General features: G+C 40.2%; 1 non-coding gene across 1 annotated transcript; it reads right to left on the bottom strand.

Moving 5' to 3' along the window:
• Window positions 1–2,192: 2,192 nt before the first annotated feature.
• Window positions 2,193–2,299, bottom strand: LOC141639840 (small nucleolar RNA R71). The gene has a single exon (XR_012542703.1). It is a non-coding gene; the product is annotated as a small nucleolar RNA R71 (small nucleolar RNA).
• Window positions 2,300–18,765: the final 16,466 nt, after the last annotated feature.

Here is an 18,765-nt window from a genome sequence, read left to right on the forward strand (position 1 = left end):
TCCCCAAGGAAATCCCCAAGGAATTTATGAAGAAAAGGGAAGAAAAGAAGAAGATTTGTTGTTGCCGACTGAATCCGAGCGGATTGTCACCAATCCGTCCGTCCCGCAAAGAAGACAATCCGAGCGGCTTTGCCCTATTCCGCTCGGATTCCACCTCCACAATCCGACCGGATTCCCTTGAATCCGCTCGGATTCCAACGCGAGAATCCGCCGAGTCCGACCTTATTCCGCCGGATTCTAGCACAAAGCACGGATTGTCTTCTCCAAGCTACAAAGAAAGAAGCCCTTCTCTCGAAAAATACCGGCTCCTCCTTGCTCAATCTAAAAAGTGTAATTACTAGTTTAGCCCTTAGTTAACCCTAATGCATCCTCCCTAATTTCCACTATAAATACCCCATTAGTCTAATTAGAGGAGCATGTTCTTCTTATCAATAATTAGTGTAGTTAATATCAATCAAATCTCTCTTTAATATTGTAATCAAGTATTAATCAAGTTTTAATCCAGGTTTTGGTTCTTTAATCTCTCTTTTGTTCATCCTTTATTTTGGGTAGTTGAAGATTATTTGGGTTATTGTTGGGAGATTGACAACCTCTCAATCAAGCATTCAAGTACTTCTTTTATCTTTGCTTTATTATTGGAATCATTAGTAGGTATAATCTCTTAATCCCTTTTTAATTATTGTTAATTACTTTCATTTATTCATCATGTTTCATATTGTGGGTATGATTGACAACCTTGCTAGCATGATCAACATGATAATGAGCGAGTAGTCTCTTAGCTAGGGTTAATGGGTGATTAGGGGAAACCAACATGGGGAATGATTCATGCTTAATCTAATATGCTTTCATGTTTTATTTGCTTGCTTGTTTTGATCTCAACTCATGCACATGTTATATTTGATGAAATGCTAAGCCTATGAATCCTTGCATTTACTATCATCTTCTATCTTTTCAATGAGACTTATAAGACATAACCCAACTCGAGTCTCATTAGACCATGCATGTTGTTGAGTAGGGAAGATTAAGTCGACTTGTAGGTGTTGTACAATCTAATCGATTCGGCTCCGGGACCCAAACTTTCCTAGGATTGTAAGATATAACCCAACTCAATCCATCACAACAATAATTGCTTGCTTATAATTTGAGAACATGTTTGTATGATCATATCCCATGATTTCCCTATGATCCCATGACACCCTAGTGCCTTTAATCAATTGTTTACACCCCTTTAATTCATCTTGCTTGTTTATTATCATTGCTATTTTAGTTTAGTGACCTTCTACATCAACCCAATTTGTGACACCCCTTAGACACCGCTAGTTGCAATAGAAATCTCATTTCAATACCCGTCCCTTGGGATCCGACCTTTACTTGCCTCTTTACTAATTGTAGAGTTGTTTGTGAAGCTATAAATTGTGTTTTGATTCGACCGTGACCCAACGACCACATCTTAATTTGTGAACACTTAGTAGACTCGCATCAAAAATGGCGCCGTTGCCGGGGACGGTGTTTGTTTGATTTAGATTTCTTTTTATTGTTATTAGTTGTGTCTTTCTTCACCTTGGGGAAGTAAAACTCCTCAAGGTTTGTTCTAATTGTTTTCGAGTTGTTTGATATTTTGTATGTCTAGAAGGTTACAAGGTGATTTGTTACCTTTTGACCGTGAAATCGAAAGAACCTTGACGAACAATAGGAGACTTTTTAGGAGAAATTTAAGAGGTATTAGTGAAGTTGTTCAACCCACTAGTGAGTTTGTCAATCCTTTCGCAATAGAAGGAGAAGAGAACCCATTATACAATACCCCACAAAATCTACCTACAATGCCTAAATTCTCGTCACACTCCGTACCCACCGAGGAGAATCTACCAAATGGTACTCCTACACCGCAACATCTAACCGGAAATTTTATTGCCAAGTCCGCCTTCATCCAATTAGTTGAGAGGAGCCAATTTGAGGGGATGCCTAGTGAGGACCCTCATTCTCATATGGAAACCTTTTGCGACTATTGTGATGCAATCTCTCAAACGGGCGTGACTCAAGACCAAATTAGATGGGTCTTATTTCCTTTTTCCTTAATCGGCACCGCGAAGCAATGGTTGAAGGGCCTTGATAAGGCCACCCTTGGAATAGATTCTTGGAAGAAGTTGGCTCTAGCTTTCTACAAAAAATTCTACCCACCGGAAAAGACTAACATGCTAAGAGCTCAAATTACGGGTTTTAAGCAAAGGGATGAAGAGTCTTTGTATGAAGCTTGGGAGCGGTTCAAGGGAATTTGTCACTCATGTCCTCACCATGGACTTAGCGAATGGTTTTTGGTACAACAATTTTGGAATGGTTTATATGAAGATTCTAGGAACATTCTCAATATGGGATCGAATGGAATGTTCACCGAAGTTGATGACAATCAAACATGGAACAAGATTGAGGAAATGGCGGTCCATAACTCACAATATAGTAGACCTCGCAAGGCTACTAGAGGAGGCAAGCATGAAGTGGACTCCGTTACTCAATTGGGTGCTCAACTTAGTGCTCGCATTGACACAATCAACTTAAAGTTTGAACAAGCTATGGCTAGACTTGAGGAAAAATCATCAAAGCATCATGTTAATGCCATGACGGCATCCTCATCAATCCCAAGTGGGATATGTGAGAATTGTGGAACTTTGGGACATGACCTAGGTGAATGTAGGGGAACAAATGAACAAGTGAATGCTTTCCAAGCATACAAGAGTGGTACCCCTTATTCCAACTTTTACAATGAAAACACCAAATTTCATCCAAATCTCTCATACAAAAGCCAAAATGTTCAAAACCCTCAAACAACATACACTCCACCACCCATGAGAAACTAAAATCAAAGACCCTTTTACAATCAAAACCAAGGTTACCAAAATCAAAATCCATACAATCACCAAAATGACCATGGTTTTGATGTCCAAAAAGCGGTCCTCCAAATGCAAAAGAATCAACAAGAATTTTTCACTCAAATGCAAAAAGATAGCCAAGCAAAGGAAACCACCATCAACAACATTCTAGCTCACACCAAGATGTTGGAAACACAATTGACTCAACTAGCATCTTCAAGCTCACAAAGACAAAAGGGGCAATTACCACCTCAAAGTAATCCCCCTAGACATGAAACGGTTAGTGCCATTCACTTGAGAAGTGGTACAAGGTATGAAGCACCGAAGAAGCAAGTTGAGGATGAAGTTGTGGAAGCTAGTGAAAAGGAAGAAATTGTGCAAAACTCCAAAGATGGAGAATCATCAAAAGAAGAAAGTTCAAAGAAAAATGAAGACAAGGCCAAGGAGAAGGAGCCCATTGTGATTAGACTCCCTTTTCCAAGTCGTCAAGCCAAGCCCAAATTTGATGATCAACTTGGAAAGTTCATGGAGATTGTGAAGAATTTGGAAGTCTCAATTCCTTTCACGGAATTAATCAATCGCGTGCCGGCCTATGCGAAATACATGAAAGATACCCTCACAAAGAAGAAGTCAATCCGGAAGCTTGAGACTATCGCCTTCACTAAGGTGAGTAGTGCAATACTTCAAGGGAGTTCACCTCCAAAGTTAAAGGATCCGGGAAGCTTCTCAATACCGTGTACCATTGGCGACACGACGATCAACAAAGCCTTATGTGATCTAGGGGCTAGTGTGAGTGTCATGCCGTACTCGATGAGTAAAAGGTTGGGGATGGGAGAGCTTAAATGCACCAATATCACACTCCAAATGGCCGATAGATCGACGAAGACACCATTAGGGATATGGGAAGATGTCCCCGTGCGAATTGGGAAGTTTTTCATCCCGGTGGACTTTGTCATTGTTGATATGGAGGAAGATTCCAACATTCCAATCATCCTAGGAAGACCTTTCCTACACACCGCGGGTGCGGTGATTGATGTGAAACATGGTGAGCTCACTCTAGAAGTGGGAGATGAAAGCATAACTTTTAATCTTGACAAGACTATGAGAGCTCCTCGTTTGCATGAACCATGTTTCATGATTGATCATTATAGCCGAAAGGATGAAAGGAAGAAATCGGAACTCCAATGGAAGAAGAAAATTGAAGATGCTCCATTCAAAGAGCAAGTGAATTGTGACAAGGAGAGCTTGCAAAGCTCATCAAAATCAATCAAGGAAGAAGAGGATGGCCTCATTGGCCAAGAGAAGAAATTGGGAGAGTTGTCTCCATCTAAGCAAGAGATTTTCAACGATCAACTCAATGAAGTTTGTGGTCTTTGGGACGACGAATTTGAAGGGATTTTTAATCCCTACATTGATAATGCCATCGATCAAGACCAACAACAAAGACCAAGGTCTATTGAGAACCTCTACCATGATAATGAACAAGCCTTCGATTACTTTTTCAAGGTGTTGAGCAACATCAACAACACCTTGGACATGCCCCCTTGACATCTCATCAAGAATGAGAGTTTGGTGGAGTCCTCCCTAAACCACCACTTATAAATATTTCTAACTCCCTAACTTACATTTCAATTCTTGTATTGAATTTTTGTCATCTTTGGATTTTTTTTTATTTACTTTGATCAAAATAATTGTCATGTTTGAGAGAAGTGAGGGAAGGACTAACAATTTCGATTGATGTGTAGTGCTTTTAGCTTAGTGTGGGGATGACAATTGCCTAGGCTATCCATGCCTTAGTAGTGCCCCCACAATGAAGAACACAAGACTTGAAGAAAGAATGGAAGAATGGTAAGGGAAATGCATTGTGCACGGATGGAACTGAATCCGTATACACAGGGGAAGAATCCGAGCGGATTCCAGAGAATCCGCCCGTCTTGAAGAATCCGAGCGTACTGCAGAGAAGACGCCCGTCCTGAACTGAGCTGAATTTTGAAAAAATTCTTGACTGTGACCGAATCCGGTCGTCCTGAGAAGCAATCCGCCCGTCTTGAAGAATCCGCCCGTCTTGTAAGAAAGACGTCCGTCTTTGCAGCTGAGGAAAACAAGCAAAATTTTCTGGACTGAAATCCGCCCGTCTTTAAGCAAATCCGCCCGTCCCGTGTTCAGCAAATCCGAGCGGATTGTCACCAATCCGCCCGTCTTTAGGCGAGTTTTCTAAAGCCAGAAAGAGCAGAATCCGCACGGATTGGGCAGAATCCGCACGGATTGCCCCTGCAGATTCGAAAATTTCGGTCTCTTTAAAACCCCTCCCACCTTCATTCATTCATTCATAAACACTACCCACAACATCAAAACCCTCATCCTCTCCATCACAAAAACAAAAACCCTCAACAACATTCACCAAAAACAAATCAAACCATCCTTCCAACAACAAATCAATCACTCCTTCTTCAACAAAAATCAAAACCAAGCACAAAATCTTCAACCTTTGAGTCGATTTTTGATTTCATAAAGGCAAAGCCTTTCACCTTCAAATCGATTTGGGCATACTACAAATTGAAGATTTTTCATTCTTTTCTTGGTTAGTTCATCAATGGCAAGGACTAAGGGAGCAACAAAGGCACCAAGGGCTAAGGCACTCTCACAAAGGCAAAAGGCTCTTCAAACAAAGAAAGCATTGGCTTTGGTGGTAGCAACACCAAACTTGAAAGTGCAACAACAACAACAACCTTCTATGGGAGCAACAACACCTTCTACTCCGGTAATTGATCAACTTTTGCATTATCCGGAGGTAACTTTTATTTCCGATACCCATAGAAATACCTTTGTCAAGTTTGCTATGAAGTCATTACAATCCACCAAATTCATATGTGAAGATACCTTAGAAAAATTGGGTGTTCTTGAGCAAACTAGAGCCTTTTTCAATGCCATGGGGTTGAAGAAATTGTTTGAAACAAGGGAATTGACATACCCCTCCCTTACCTTGGAATTTTTAAGTTCCTTGAAAGTCACCAAAGTTGAGAATAGGGAGAATCTCGAGTTTCGTCTAGCTAATGTTAGTAGACGCATTACCTTTAGGGAATTGAGTGAAATTTTGGGTATTAGTGATGAACCAAGTTATTTTAAGAATTATGGAAAGTATGACCCCGAACCTCTTTGGGAGGCAATCTCCGGGAAGAAATTTGAGGATTTTCATGCAAGTCGTGCTCTTTTGGTCCACCATCCGGGCATAAGAGTATGGCACAAGGTCGTGGATAACACCATAATTGCTAGGAAAGATACCAACCATTTCACAAAACTTGATTTTATTCTCCTTGAATCAGCTTTGAACATCGGAAGAGTACACACCAAGCCTTACAATTCTTTGAGGCTCTTGGTAGATAGATGGCTCAACATTGATTGTGGGAAGAAGGGCACAACCGTTATTGTCAATGGCGGCCTAGTCACTATCCTAGCTAAGCACTTTGATCCTAACTTCAATAAGGATAACAAGTACAAAGCAAAGGAGGGTGGCCATCTTGTTGATATGCATATTATGATTCACAAGTTCAAGTGGGTTGCTCATAACCCCCTTGACACTAAGTATGGATGGCTCACTAGTGAAGCTAGATCGTTCACCTTGCCTTCAAAGATTTGTCGTCTAAGCGTCCACCGGACCAATTATCTACTTCCCCTTTCCAAAGAGGCCGAGTATATCATTCAACAACAAAAGGGTGATCTTGAAATGCCCTCCTCTTCCATTGTCATACCACCTTACCCCTTTGAGTATGAAGAGTTCAAGCCGGAAGGAGTTGAAGTTGGGAAATACTATGTGACTCTTCTCATGCAAGCAATGCACAAGCAAGCCTTTGAAGATCGGAAAAATGCTTATTTGGCTCAATATCCACCCCTCCTACACTTAGCTAGGCAAGGACTACTTGATCCATCTTGTCCTTTGCCTAGTTGGGCGGATAGAGAAGTCCTATTTCCGGGTGCATCTAAGGTCGTTTTTGGTGACAATGAGGTTGTTGGAAATGATGAAGAAGTTGATGATAATATTGAGGAAGAAGCAAGTGAAGAAGAAAAGGATGGTGAAGATGATGATGAGGAAGATGGGGAAGAAAGTGAAGAAGCAAATGACAAGGGAAGTGGCAATGTGGCCACTTCTAATGAGGGAAGTGATGGTGATAGCATGATGGAAGATTAGCAAGCCTTGGAGACTCCTACCCTCCCATGGTTTGTCTATTTCTCTCTTTGAATTTTATTTAATTTTGATCATTGTTGGAGTAGTCCTAGCACCATTAGAGGACTCACACCTCGGTACCATTGAGGTGTCCTTATTTTATTGTTCCCATTTTCAAAATCCAAAATGACAAATTAGTTTCATGCATAGCATAGTGTGTGCATGAACTACACCCATCCTTGGACATTAGCAATAGTGTCTCACTCGGTTTGGGGAAGTTAATGCATACACAACGGGAGGTAATCTAAATTATCCTCTCCGTCATAACAAAAACCATGCATCATGTAGTGTAGCTTAGTGTAGATTGCATTTAGTATAGAAATCATGCATCATCTTTGCATAATTTCCATCATTTTGGCCATTGAGGACAATGCCCATATTAGTGTGGGGATGAGAATTCTAACATTTAACTCTTATTCAAAAATCCAAAAAAATTGAAAAATCTCAAAAATCATAAAAATTTGAAAATTGAAAACCCAAAAACATGTTTATTTTTTTTTGTAGTCTTGTATATATTGTCTTGTATATATTGTGTTTGTTCTATCCTTGTTCACATTGATTGACTACGCCACATCGGAGACATGAGGATATTGAAGACCGCATGGTATGATCTTTCCAATCTCCTTTTTCCTCTTTATGTTAATGACTATGTGGCTTTATTTTGATTGATGCGGTATAACAATGTGAACTAAGGACTTGCATTTAGTTTATATGTCATATTAGTTGATAGAACCACTTGCATTAGGATGTTTATATTAGTTGCATCATGGCATGTAGTTGCATGTTAGAAATGTTTTGAAAAATGCCTATTTAGGAACTTTGACAAGAGCAACTAAGCCATTACAAATACTTGTTCAACTTAAGACTTTGCCTACTAGAATGGTTGTAAAACACCCTAGATAGTGTCATACTAGTGTCTTTTGACCCATGACCCAAGGCCTAGTCAAGGGTTTGCATGTGAGTCACCTATCCAACCCCGTGATGCGATGTGGACTTGGTTAACTTGTCTAGGTGACCTTGTTTGACCTTGTGGTAAGGCAACCCAAAAATATTTTCTATCAATAAGCTTGAAGTGCTCATTTCAAAGAAATTTTGTCATGTGGAAGTAATGTAATGCCAAGGAAACCTCAAATGTTATGAATTGTTGAAAGTTGAGAAATTTAAGTTGTTTTGATGGAGGCGTACCACTTCGATGTGCTTTGGTGCGGGATCCATTGAATTGGCCCCCATACGGTTGTGAATTAGGCCGCCCAGAGACAGAGTGACTATCACCCCGAAAAGCTATTGTCTAGAGGTTAACCGGTTGCCTAATAAGCGATTGGCGAAAGCAAAGGACACTAGCCCGGAAGGGACAAACCCCATCTTAAATTTTTGAAATGTGAAAGTGAAATGAGGACAATTTTGAATACTAGTCATATCCACCCATTGTGAATAAAGTTTTGAGCATTTCATTCCCAAAAAGCCTTTTGTCAAGCCACTTGGTCGAGTTTGGGACGATCCATGACCTTTACTTTTGTAGAGAATTCGAGACTTGTCATGTCATATGCTACTAGCATCATAGGGATCATCATTCCACCACCATCCGATCGCTCTTGACGAAAGCATTTGGAAATTGAGGACGAAAGTAGCCTAGTTTAACACCATTTGGAGGTGATTTAGTGCCATCCTCTTAGACTTAGTAATTTGTTGAACTAGTATTTGTGAAGGATTACATGCTCTTAAATTTGTTCCTCTTTAGTGCCTCCGCCACTTGATGAGGAAGTGGCTATTCTTTTTGTAGATGCATCCATTATGTGTTTTTGTGTGCTTAAAGTTTGGATGTGTCGCCATTTTGGCAAGACCCACCTTGCCTTGCAAGAAGGCATCCTACCTCATGGTTGTCTTGTTGTGAGTTGAAGGGGCGGAGTGAGACCCGCTAATTGTCTCATATCGGCTATATTATTAGGATAGGTTAGTATTGGTCCTAGTCTTTGTCACCTCTTTACTCGGGACGAGCAAAGGTTCGGTTTGGGGATATTTGATGTAACCATAATTGGCGCATATTTAGCCCCCGAATTAGCCTTTTTCCCATGCTTTTTAGTGCTTATTTGGGTCATTTCTTATCTTTAGTTCTTTGTTTTGCATATTCTTTGAGATTTTGATCCCTTGGTAGGAAAGGAGTAAGAATCTTGCATTTTCATGGCAAAACGAGACTAAATTGATCGAATTCAATGACCAAGCATCAAGGAGAGACAAGATTAGAAGGCCTTTGTACATATTATAGTAGAAGAGCAAAGTTGAGAAAGGATCCTTGAGTCCCCAAGGAAATCCCCAAGGAATTTATGAAGAAAAGGGAAGAAAAGAAGAAGATTTGTTCCGATCGACAATCCGAGCGGATTGTCACCAATCCGTCCGTCCGCAAAGAAGACAATCCGAGCGGCTTTGCCTTAATCCGCTCGGATTCCCCCTCCATAATCCGATTTGGATTCCCGGAATCCGCTCGGATTCCAACGCCAGAATCCGCCCGTCCCGACCCTATTCCGCCGGATTCCAAAGACAAAGACGGATTGTCTTCTCCAAGCTACGAAGAAAGAAGCCCTTCTCTCGGAAAATACCGGCTCCTCCTTGCTCAATCTAAAAAGTGTAATTACTAGTTTAGCCCTTAGTTAACCCTAATGCATCCTCCCTAATTTCCACTATAAATACCCCATTAGTCTAATTAGAGGAGCATGTTCTTCTTATCAATAATTAGTGTAGTTAATATCAATCAAATCTCTCTTTAATATTGTAATCAAGTATCAATCAAGTTTTAATCCAAGTTTTAGTTCTTTAATCTCTCTTTTGTTCATCCTTTATTTTGGGTAATTGAAGATTATTTGGGTTATTGTTGGGAGATTGACAACCTCTCAATCAAGCATTCAAGTACTTCTTTTATCTTTGCTTTATTATTGGAATCATTAGTAGGTATAATCTCTTAATCCCTTTTTAATTATTGTTAATTACTTTCATTTATTCATCATGTTTCATATTGTTGGTATGATTGACAACCTTGCTAGCATGATCAACATGATAATGAGTGAGTAGTCTCTTAGCTAGGGTTAATGGGTGGTTAGGGGAAACCAACATGGGGAAAGATTCATGCTTAATCTAATATGCTTTCATGTTTTATTTGCTTGCTTGTTTTGATCTCAACTCATGCACATGTTATATTTGATGAAATGCTAAGCCTATGAATCCTTGCATTTATTATCATCTTCTATATTTTCAATGAGACTTGTAAGACATAACCCAACTCGAGTCTCATTAGACCATGCATGTTGTTGAGTAGGGAAGATTAAGTCGACTTGTAGGTGTTGTACAATCTAATCGATTCGGCTCCGGGACCCAAACTTTCCTAGGATTGTAAGATATAACCCAACTCAATCCATCACAACAATAATTGCTTGCTTATAATTTGAGAACATGTTTGTATGATCATATCCCATGATTCCCCTATGATCCCATGACACCCTAGTGCCTTTAATCAATTGGTTACACCCCATTAATTCATCTTGCTTGTTTATTTTCATTGCTATTTTAGTTTAGTGACCTTCTACATTAACCCAATTTGTGACACCCCTTAAACACCACTAGTTGCAATAGAAATCTCATTTCAATACCCGTCCCTTGGGATCCGACCTTTACTTGCCTCTTTACTAATTGTAGAGTTGTTTGTGAAGCTATAAATTGTGTTTTGATTCGACAGTGACCCAACGACCACATCTTAATTTGTGAACACTTAGCGGGATCGCATCAACAAGCTTTAAACAGGGTCCTGATGAAGATTTTCATGAGGCATGGGTCCGTTTCAAGAGGCTGGTGCGATCTATTCTGCACCATGGGTTCGAACAATGGTGCATGTGTAATCAATTCTACAATGGGCTTTATGATGATCAGAGGGCTATCCTGGATGCTGCAGCTAATGGCAGATTCCAAGAGAATGTTGGGGAAACTAAGGGGTGGAAGATTATTGAAGATATGGCCATCCATAAAGCTGAGCATGGGAATTCTAGAGGAAATCAGAGAAGATCAGCTGAATCTCCTGCTGTAGCTGCAATAGAGGCCCTTAGTGCGAGATTTGACAAGCTAGATTTCGGGGGATCCCAAAAAGGTGGGATATATAAAGTTAACGCAGTTTCAGACGGTCCCTTTACATGCAAAAGATGTGGAGGAGAGGGACATGTTTCGGAGTTCTGTACTAGTTCGAATGAAATATGTGCTGCCTTTCAACATTATAGGCAGACTGGTACTTATCCCGATCCCTCTAATGTCCACCCCAATTTGAGGTGGACTAACCAAAATGTCTTTAATCCGAGTCCACAGTAGCAGCAGCTGCAGCAGAGTTATGTGCCCCCTCATAAGCAGTAGCAGTATCAAAAGCCTCCCTATGTGCCTCAGCAGCAGCAATTTCAAGGTTCTGATATTTCGGAATTGAAAAACATGGTTCAGAACTTGTTGGGTATACTGCAAAAGGAGTCTCTAGCTAGAGAGACTTCTACAAAGATGTTGGAGAGTTAAATTGCCCAATTGGCAAGCAAAAGTGCAACTCGAGCTCCGGGGCATTTACCGTCGCAACCGGATTAAAAAGAGACTCTAAATGCGATTAATTTGAGGAGTGGGTTTACCCTTGATGGGCCCGCTATGGTCGAAGATGTTACTGAAAAAGATGAGGCGGAACCAAGTAAGAAAAAGGCTGGAATGAACAGTAGCAAGAAAAAGACGATCAACAGGTATATCAGTCGATCAACTGACATACCCGGTCGATCGACCACTCGCGAATAGGTGATGCGACTTCGGCTCTCGAGGAAGCGATCGATCGACCGACCTACATGGTCGATCGATCAAGATATCTGGCTGATGTTGAACCTTTTCGTCCTCCAATGCCAGATAACTTGAGGGACCACTTATTTCTGGGTACGACGACTCCGAAATTATTGAGTCAAGATCCATATGCTGATGGGTCAGTTCCGGTTCCCAAGTATGACCCCATGACGGTTAATGGTTTATTCCTGAGACGGTCTGAAGAAGGTTCGAGCTACAACAAGGACAAAGTAGTGGATTTTCAGACTAAATCCACTGATGCCGGTATGAGAGACCTAGAGGAGAGGGCTAAGTTGTTTCTTACAGCTCCTTATCCAGAGAGATTGGTGCCGACAAAGGAACAGGTATCGTTTAACAAGTTTGAAAATGTTATTCGTAGTTTAAATGTGCAAGTTCCTTTCTTAGAATTAGTTAATCAAGTGTCTGCTTATATGAAATTTATGAAGCAGCTGTTGTCTAAAAAGAAGTCACTTGATACTTGATGCCCGTCGTTGTGTGCACCAAAGATAAATTTATAGTTCCTAACTACAACTATAGATAGCGGTAGCAGGGTCGAACCACAGAGAGGCAGATGTAATTATTAGTTATCTAATTTCAGTTTAAGGTAACGATTATGTGGGGGTTGTTTTGAATTGGTCTATAACTAATGAGAAATAAACTAAAGAAATGTATAAAATCAAATATAAAAGGCGTACTAAGATGGTCGGTTCACTGTAGTTTCGGCAGCAGCATATTAAGTAGGTCTGAAATAAACACATGAGGCGGGAAAACAAGAGGTCCTCTCGGTCCACTCTCGACGAGTAGCATCTTTCGATCTCGCTACGGGTCCCTAATATCACTAGTACTGACTTTCGTCCTGAAAAGTGACTAAAAACCTAAACTCTACCTATCTTTCGATCTTAGTATAGTTTAGTCATTTTAATTGGTGGTCTAACAACTTTCCCTATCTTTCGATCTAATGGGTCGGTCATTTCTTGAGCATTCAACTAGTCGCGTGCACTCGATTCGTCAAATATAGAATTTAAATCAATTAAAACGAAGCAAAACCTCACGTGGCCAGTCGATCGACCAGGGAACCCAGTCGATCGACCATAGCGCGCTCTAGGTCGTCCTATTCTAATGCCGCCTAACCTACAGTTCCCCTACATCCTAGCACATGGGGTTTAGCTACTCATACTGGAAATAATAACAACAACAAGATTTACTAATAAAACTACAGAATTCATGATTAAAACGGCTAAATAAATGATTAGCATAAGACGATAAATTGGATTCCGGGAGACTATTCTAGCAATTCCTATACTACGAATAAAATAAGCAACGAAACTGAACAGAAGAATACCGAAGAGGGATTGCGGAGAAAGATCCAAAACCGAAAGCGATTAGAACTTTATTGACGGAAGAACAATAATCTTAAGTACCCTAATTCTTAAAATATAACTAAAACTAAATTAAAGCTTGATAAAAACTAGATGAAAAACTGAATAGAAAACTCGATGATTAATGCTTCATGTCGGGTTACGTTATATAGGAATATAACGTAACAACGTATTCCTAAACCTAAAATACATTGGGCTTTCTTATTCTCGATCTTTTTATTTGCATCAGAGTAGCGGCTTGGTCGATCGACCACTAGGACCGGTCGATCGACTGAGGTATGCTGAACAGCAGTTCCTGTAAATCGGGCTCTGGTCGATCGACCATAGGGTCCAGTCGATCGACTAGAGTAGCTGATAATCCGCTTTTAATTCTCCATAAAGTTATCTTTCAGGCCTCGAAATGCGCACCAAGCTCGTTTCTTGAGTAAATATTTCACGTCAAATGCAATGCAAGGTACTCGGGGACGGATTTAGCTTTATTTCTACTCATTCCCGCATAAATCTGCAATATTACATAAAAATACGAAAGTAGACGAAATGGGGAAAATAGTAGCATAAACTACATAAATGAGCTCTAAAATGCGTGTAAAATGAGGTGTAAAACATCATATAAATGACACGCATCAAACTTCCCCAAACCAAACTCTTGCTTGTCCCCAAGCAAGAACTAGACTCGATCCTAAAACCTAATGGAACGAGTTCAATCTCGGAGCGAAATGCAAACCGAATAGCCTAAACCAGTTTAATGCAACAACTAACAATCAATTAGCAATAAGAATCATGCAAACGAGTTATGGAGTCGTTAAAAACTGCTGAACCGTCAACTATAGAGACTTATCATATTGGACTCTCACGGGTCGCTCAAATCACTCAAATAAGCACGAGGTGAATAATGTATAAGATAGAAAGAATTCATTTTGTAATGACTCTCACCTAACTACGACCTATAAGAACATGCCTGCAATCTAATATGAAAATAATCTCTACAACCGTACATAATCATTCCAACCAAACAAATGACCATGACACATGCCGAGGTAAATATGGATATGTGAGGTATGGGTAAGATGAAGCTAAGATAATTATGGGAATGTGGAGGTACAGGTGATCAAGCTAGTACCTAAACAGAACCATATGACAACATCCAACTTCTTGCTCATAATCAACAATAAAACCCGGTGCTAATTAGAAGCACAAATTTCGCATTCTCCATAATAATTAATCAATCAACTCCCCATAAGATATAAATGTAACATGGGAGCAAAAATCGCCATTTAAATAAAGACTTTAAATCATGTGAATTGATTTTCTTCTTTCCTTCTCAGGCTGCAGTCGATCGACCAATAAGGCCAGTCGATCGACCGCCTCTACAGTACAGCATGCACTTTTTTTTCTTTTTCGAATCATTTTTTCTTCTCTTTTCTTTTTTCTCTTTTTCATTCCTTTTTCATCTTCCCAATCATCATCTCAAAATGAGCAAATGCCACCAAAAATGTAGTAACAATCCCAAGAACATAAACTACTAGCTTGACAAGGGCAGGCTAAATGTAGGATGTAGTAAACGGGACAAAAAGGCTATTTTTGGCAGTGTGGAGCTTATGGGCAAGATTGAACAAAGGAAACCTCTTCCACATGTTTCAACTAACCACAAACCGAATGCATACAGGTATTAAGCAGATTAAGTTCATATTTATGCACATTTATGTAACATGTTTCATAAGGAGTAACTACTCAAATTCCTAAATAAACTGGTCATGAATGTCACCAATTATAAGCTCTAAACCTAAGAATATAATGTAGTTTGCCAAAAATCTAAGTCAAGTCTCAGGACTCAGTAAGAAATTTAGCGAAAACTCGTAGACTATGCATATATGATTCTACTAATAACATGTTAATTAGCAAGGCTTAGGCAAAAACAGCTGAAAATGCAATGTCATCAATGAAATACTACCGTTCCGACTCGACCTACATGCAAAAGTAAACGTGATATTTTTTTGGATTTTTTTGAAATTTTTCAAATTTTTTTTGAATTGTTTTGTATATATGAGGGAAAATAAAGAAAAACAAATGCAAGACAAAAATGTAAACATGAATGCAAGCAAATGAAATGCAACGCAAAACCCTTCCCCAAACTAAATCGGACAATGTCCCCATTGTGCAAAATCATATATATAAAATAAAAGGAAAACGGGAATTTGCGAAAATTAACTACATAAGACATGAAGTAAGAACTCGGAAACTCACAAGACTTTAAGCGCAGCAAAAGGAAACCTCCCCAAACCAGCGTGAGCTAGGAGGTTCCAGTAGCCAGCAGTGCTACCAATAAGTACCTGAAAAGACAAACAATACCACGCGTAAAACCGAGAGAACAATAATTGGGACGGTAAAATTATGTGCGAAAATAAGAAAATGGAAGAAAACAGAAATTAAGCGGAGAATAAAGCGGAGAAAAGACTCCCTCAATTCCGCAAATCGACCAAACTCAGCAGGGGAATGATCGAAAACGGGTACAGCAGTGCAGGGTGGTCGATCGACGACATCACCCAGTCGATCGACCAGAGTGAACAGGAACAGAAGCTCCTGGAAATCGCAGATCAGTCGATCGACCGTACTGGCCAGTCGATCGACTGAAAAACCTGCTGTAACTTTTTGATTTCTTCGAATTAGCTCATTTAATTGAGCTATCAAGGTCTATAAACCTGCAAATACACACAATAACGCGCCCAAAATTGCGCAAAACCCAAAGCAATAGTCTAAAGTGTATAAAATCCTAAGCAACTTATTAAAATGCGAAGTCTCGCGCACACGAAAAACGGTAAATAGTTTTAAAAAGCAATAAAATGTATGTAAAGTCTCAATCAACTAATAGTTGATCAAGAACGGCCACGGAATGGCCCACTTGGTCGGCTTCTGGCTACAAGAAGCAGCCTCTACAGTGCTCATTTCCTCAGCTGCACTCTACTCAACTCCAGCATCTGCACTCAACGGATCAACAGCTTCAACATCTTCCCAAGCAATGACCTCTTCTGGCTCATCAAAGTCCAAGTCGGACTCCCTCACTTTGATTGGCTCATCTTTAAGTTCCTCATCGGTGCCATAGCTAAGACATCCTAAGCCGCCTCTTGAAACGACTGGCTCCCTCACAGCTGGAGAGACATGCGGCTCTTGCTTCCCCAAACCAGCTCCTGCAACATCCAAAATAGAGAAATCTGTAGGGAAATATCCGTAAAATTCCCTTTAATTTTAGGACTATAACGTAACTTTAACATGTGAATATTGTCATAAACGAAAAATACAAGAGAAACGATAAAGGTATAAGAATCAACCTCGGGACCTTTGTGAATACGGCCTAAGAACAGAAATCAATACAGATTTCCTCCTAATCGTTGCACTCAAGACCGTCTAAGACTATGCCCCTTGTGCTAGAAAGTACTCTCTAATTGCCTTGCAATATTGAGAGAGTTTTTGTGAGGTTTTCGATGTGAGATCTAGGTTTCAGAGAGAATGCCTCCAAAACCTAATTTTTGTGCAAAAAAAAAAAATCAATCAGGTCAAAAGGAGAGAAGCTCTCCTTTTGTTCCTCTCGGTTTAGCCGTGGGTTTGCTTAGGGAGGGAGTGGGCTTTCCACTTCCTCCTTATTAAACTCGTGGTCCGACTCGAAATGCTAAAATGTATATGACGGGATTTTATTATAAATCGTCATCGGTTATCGGTTATTAAAATATCGACTAGTAACATGGATTAGCCGACATATTAATACTTGTCCGACAAAGACAATATTGTATAATTAATTCAATATACATCAATTAAATATAATCGTTTATTATCAATTTACGAATTAACCGCTTAATTCGTCTTAGCCATTATTATTTAATCCGTATTAAATAATTATCTCACATCGCGTTTGACTAATTATTAGTCAATAACTCCGACTAACTGCTTAGTCAAAATAGGCATCAACATGACTGTATTTTCATACTGTCACATCTCTCAAACGTATCCTATAGGTGTGACTTTTAGAGACCAGTTGATCACCGCCATCTGTATGACAATAACGTCAAACTTATCTAGCAAGCCAACCGTTATTGATAAACGTGGACCAACTGATAATAATACAAAAGTATACCCTTTGATCCTTTTAGAGATTTATATGTCATTGCACTAACTGTAGAGGACACCAGCCCCAATAAAATCTTCCTCCAATTTGCTCCCAATCTGGAGCGGAGGTGTTACAGCAGAAACAGGCGTAGAGTCAGGCATATCAGGAAGCACAAAATAAGATTTCTTTTCAGAAACCGTATTACAAGTTATCGGCCACATGGGGTCTTTCTTCTTAGCAGTCTGGGCAAAGACAATGGAATGCTTTCCTACATTAAAGGTCAAAGTTCCTGAACCAACATCTATAACTGCACCAGCAGTGTGCAGAAATGGTCTACCCAATATGATAGGAATGTGGGCATCCTCGGGCATATCTAGTACAACGAAGTCAACAGGGAAAAAGAACTTTCCTATTTGCACATGAATGTCCTCTAAGACTCCTATAGGCTGGACCGCAGATCGGTCAACCATCTGTACTGTCATGTTGGTAACTGCAAACCTAGACAATTTCAGCTTTCTAGCAATACTTAAGGGCATAACGCTAATACTGGCTCCTAGGTCACATAAGGCCTTCTCAATAGAAAAGGTGCCAATACTACATGGAACTGAAAAACTACCCGGGTCTTCTAGCTTATGGGGTGCAGTATGGGTCAGGTAAGAACATGACTCCTCAGTTAGTGCGACAGTATGCACAGTTTCAAGTGACTTCTTTTTAGACAATAGTTGCTTCATAAATTTCATGTAAGCAGGCACTTGATTGACTAACTCAAGAAAAGGAACTTGTACGTTTAAACTACGAATAACATTTTCAAACTTATTAAACGATACATGTTCGGCACCAATCTCTCTAGGTAATGGGCTCTAAGAAGTAACTTAGCCCTCTCCTCTAAATCTCTCATGCCGGCGTCAGTGGACTTAGGCTGAAAGTCCACAACCTTCTCCTTGTTGTAGCTTGACCCTTCCTCAGACCGCCTCAAATACGAACCATTAATCGTCGTCGGGTCATATTTCGGAACCGGGACTGACCCATCAGCATTTGGTTCTTGCCTCAATATTTTCGGAGCAGTCGTACCCCGAAACAAGTGGTCCCTCAAGTTATTAGGCATTGGAGGACGAAAAGGTTCACCATCAGCAGCGCTGTCAGTCGATCGACCAGGTTGGACAGTCGATCGACCGACTTCTACAGGACCAGAAGCTACTGTTTGTCGCGGACTGGTCGATCGATTGGGTATATCAGTCGATCGACAAATATACCTGGTAGACGTCTTTTTCTTTCCACTGTTCGTTCCACCTTTCTTCTGACTCGGTTTCGCCTCATCTTTTTCAGCAATGTCCTCGACCATAGCGGGCCCATCAAGGGTAG

This window comes from Silene latifolia, unplaced genomic scaffold (assembly GCF_048544455.1).
Source record: "Silene latifolia isolate original U9 population unplaced genomic scaffold, ASM4854445v1 scaffold_57, whole genome shotgun sequence".
NCBI classification, from domain to species: Eukaryota; Viridiplantae; Streptophyta; class Magnoliopsida; order Caryophyllales; family Caryophyllaceae; genus Silene; species Silene latifolia.